Source organism: Otolemur garnettii, unplaced genomic scaffold (genome assembly GCF_000181295.1).
Source record: "Otolemur garnettii isolate 467f Iridium unplaced genomic scaffold, OtoGar3 scaffold00070, whole genome shotgun sequence".
Lineage (NCBI taxonomy): Eukaryota > Metazoa > Chordata > Mammalia > Primates > Galagidae > Otolemur > Otolemur garnettii.
The window spans coordinates 6,902,381-6,906,436 of record NW_003852465.1 but is presented as its reverse complement, the minus strand read 5'-3'; the positions used below and the strand labels follow the sequence as shown (position 1 = coordinate 6,906,436).

General features: G+C 54.4%; 1 protein-coding gene across 1 annotated transcript in view; it reads left to right on the top strand.

Moving 5' to 3' along the window:
- Positions 1-277: 277 nt before the first annotated feature.
- SLC38A1 (solute carrier family 38 member 1) overlaps positions 278-4,056 on the top strand; it is a 61,207-nt gene continuing 57,428 nt past the window's right edge. Inside the window, exon 1 of the mRNA XM_003793555.3 lies at positions 278-504. The gene's annotated coding sequence lies outside the window, so the exon portion shown is untranslated. The remainder of the gene's footprint in view (positions 505-4,056) is intronic.

The window sequence follows — 4,056 nt, the reverse complement described above, 5'->3', positions numbered from 1 at the left end:
AAGCGCTCGGCCCTCCTTTCCCCCGCCGGTGGCACTTTGGCCGCCCCACAGCCATCCCTAAGGGTTCCCACTCTACAGCTGCCACCGCAGCTGGGTCCTAAGCACGCCACCCGGTCCCAGGGGGACGCTGGGCAGGTGCCCCGGTAGCGCGCAGCCTCCGCTCCTGCCCGGTGCCACCTCCACTGAGCCCGTCACGCGCGCGGCCCGCAACCCCTCCCCGCTAGTCAATCTCCGCCAGCTGCGGTCGCCGCATCGTCGGGAGCTGAGAGAGGGAGGCAGCAAGGCGCGGCCGCCAGCAGTGACACCATGTGACGGGGCACGGCTCAGTGACACGCAGCTTTGGTTAAAGAGCGGGCGCGCAGGAGGGGAGAAGTCGCGGCACCGGGAGGAATGGCCTGACTATTCCGCTTTAAACCATCACGAGCCATGGATGCGGAAGGGCCACGCGGCCCCCGGTAGGAGGATGTCTAGGCTTCGAGACCCTCAGCGCCCGCGCATGTCGATGTGAGTAAGAGGCTGGTGAGCAGGATGTGGGTGGGGGTTGGTGGTGGGGGGAGATTCTGATGCAGTCGGCCCGGAAAGGAGGAGGAGAGCCAGGCGAGCGCGGGTTGGGGCAGCCACGCCACTCCGCCTGAAGGTCGCTGGGAACCTCCGCCCTTCACCTTCCTCGGAAATCTGCCACGCGGAGCCAAGTCTCCCCGCCCAGCCCCAACTGACGGGGGCCACTTTTCCCCGGCAGCCGCAGCCAGACCTTGACACAAAGGACATCAAACGGCCGGGGGTAAAAATCCCGGAAGGGCGGACACCTGGACACCGCCTTTTGCCACCTTTCCTTTTATTTTCCGAGGTAAGGTGCTTGTCCGTTCCCGGGAGGGTTGAGATGCGGGAGGCGGCGGTAACGTGGAAATCCTCCGTGCGGGCTTGAAAGGAGGGAGAGCGCGGCTGTGCGCGATGCGTTTGGATTTTGCTTGTCGGAAAGGAAAAGTCCGGGCAGCGCGAGAAAGCGGCGTGGCCTCAGAATTCACCTTCGCGCGGGCTGTGGCTTACTTTTGGGTCAGTTTTCGTGGTGGCAGGTTTGGGTACATTTAACGAGGGTCAGGGACGATGCGGGTCTGGAGGGAGAGAGCAGCAGACGCGAGGGCGGGACGTTCGGGAGGACCGAAGACCTTTAGAGGGAATTTCTTGTGTCCGCAGGGCCGGGAGCAAAGCGTGTGGTGTCCCCAGGGTGCTTGGTGCGGCGGGCTAGGAAGCTGAGTCAAGGAGCTAGACTAGTAAACAGGAGCACATTTGCGAACCCTGCATGCAGCCCGTCCTCTGAGGGAGAGTGGGAGGGTGCGGGGAGGAATTACTAACGGATGCTGGCAGTGACTTACTGTCCTTTCCCGCCCTGGAGACGTTCGACCTAAAATGAAGAGCGTGGCAAGGGAGACAGTGCTTTCCCGGGAACCGGGAATCCACTTGTGCCGGCGAACAAAAGGCCACCGCTTACGCGGGCCCGGGCGCGGTTGGCGCTCGCCGCCAGTCCCACCTTCTTGCTCCATCCGCGACACCTCGCTCGCGTCCCTGCCGGTTGCCACAGGCGGCCTTTAAACTCGCTAGGTCGCTGCCTGGAGGAAAGCGCGCCTTCACCGTGGTGCGCGCCCCTCGCCCCACAAATTATCCATCCCTCTGCGCGTCGGGCTCCTCGGCACCCACTGAGACTCCGCAAGTCACGCGGCTGCCGCGGTCCCGCTGCTCTAACAAGTCGCCCGGCCCTGGGTTTGCGCTAAACTGTGGTCAAAGACTGCCCAAGTGTATATGGAGGCAAAAGGGATTTCGCGGTACCGCGTCACTTTCGCAGGCTGCCTTGGGCTGGGGCAGGTGGTGCTACAATTGAGAGTCCTTTGTCTCTCTCTGCGGAGCGGACCTGGGGTTTTTACGACCGTGTTTCTCTGTTGGAAACCTAACTGCCCCACAGGATCTCGCACTTTCTCAGAGGAATCCATGGTGATGTACGCAGTAAGAGTGAAAAGGACGCCACCGCTGGGGAAGGGTATTCATTGGCGTTGGAAAGGGGAGTTGACAGCTCTGCACTGGGATTTTACATTTTGCAGTGAAGGGGGAGAGGGAGTAAATTTATAGTTTGCAGAATGCAGGGCCCAGCCAGGCTGTAATTTGTCACCTTGATAGAAGAAACTGTGCAGCAACTCGCGCTTTCTCTGACGTCAGAAGGACAACGGAAATAAAACCTGAGCTCGGTGGCTGGCTGGCCTCATTGTCAAACATCTCACGCTGGGTGGCCGGGTGGGTGCTCCCGAAATCTATGCACAACGGGCACGGGCCACAGATCTGGGGCAGACCCTTTGGATTTGGGTTCCACCCCAGCCTCAAAATGGCTTTGGTTTTTATAGTCCCCTGTGTTTTCAGAACGTTTCCCTAAGCAGCTGGAAAGTGGCCTGGTTTGAGGTCTTAATCTTGATAAGGAGATGAGGTTTATTGCTTTCTTTTTTTTCTTTTTTAAAATGTGGTCAGTAAGTATCTCCTACTGAGGCTTTATGTGCCTGGCAGTGGCTAACAAGATAAACTTCCGGCTTCCGTGAAGCGTCTGTTCTTAGGAAGGAAACATACACAGACACACACGTAAATGCAGGTATATAAATTTCAGATATTCTTAGTGCAGGGAAATAAAATGGGATCATGTGATGGGGAGGGCGCTTGAAATAGAGTGATCTGTTGGAAGGGCCTATATGACATTTGTCCTGGGACCCAAATGATGAGAAGGGAACAGCTATTTGAATGCTTGGGGTTAGAACTATAGCAAGGAACTTACTGCATTCTGCTTTGCCTATAATTCAGCAGTTGAGATTAATAGTTTTTTCTTTTTTTTTTTTGAGACAGAGTCTCACTATGTCACCCTGGGTAAAGTGCTGTGGCGTCACAGCTCCCAGTAACCTCAAACTCTTGGGCTTAAGAGATTCTCTTGCCTCAGCCTCCCAAGTAGCTAGGACTACAGGTGCCCGCCACAACGCCTGGCTATTTTGTTGTTGTTGTTTTAGTTGTCATTGTTGTTTGGCTGGCCCAGCCTGGATTCAAACCCTCTAGCCTCAAACCCTCCCTCAGTGTATGTGGCTGGCACCCTAGCTACTGAGCTATAGGTACTGGGCCTATTTTTTTGTATTTTTGAGACAGAGTCTTACTCTGTCGCTCTAGCATTAGCCTAGATCCCAGCAGCCTCAAGCTTCTAGGCTCAAGTCATCCTCCTACCTCAGCCTCTCCAATTGCTGGGACTATAGGCACCACCATGACCCGCAGCTAGTTTTTCTATTTTTAGTAGAGACCAGGTCTTACTCTTGCTCAGGCTTGTTCCCAGCTCTTAAATCAAGAAATTCACTTCCCTCATCTTCCCAGAGTACTAGGATTATAGGAGTGAACCACGGGGCCTGGCAGAGATTAATAGTTCTTAAAACTGTCTTGGGGTCTTTAAATGTATTTTGTTGCTTAAGTATATTTTTATGTTGCTCCCTGAATTAAGGCTGTGTGATGGAAAGAGTACCCCACTTAGGAGCTCTGGCATCTGGCTATTTTGGCTTTTCCCTTTTCCTTTCCCTGGGTGATCTTTGAGGGCAAAACCCGAGTTCGTTCATTATTCCCCTTGTACCTAGCACGTGGTAGCTGCTTAATAAATAACATGTTGGGGCGAGACATTGGCAAAACCATCTTGTTCATATCTTTGTAATATTGTTCATATCCCCCCCATCTCATTATCTGTTCCTCTTCTCCTGAGTTTGAAGTATTACAGTCTACTCTGCCTCTCCTCTCTTCCTACCCTGCCCACTTTTGAGCAGTGACCAGCCCTTCCAGATACTCTCACACCTGTCCTCTTGTCTTCATTCCCATTCCCCAAGTTCAAGTCCCTGCTACCCAACCTAGACATAGCAATTCCAGTAAGATGTTGGGATACAAGATTCGTGGCACAGATAAGGAGGAGCCCTGAAGAATCTAAAGGGAGTGGGCATAGCACATGGTTATGAGAAGCTGGTTGTTCATCTCCACACCGAGCTCAGTTCCCCTTTTTAT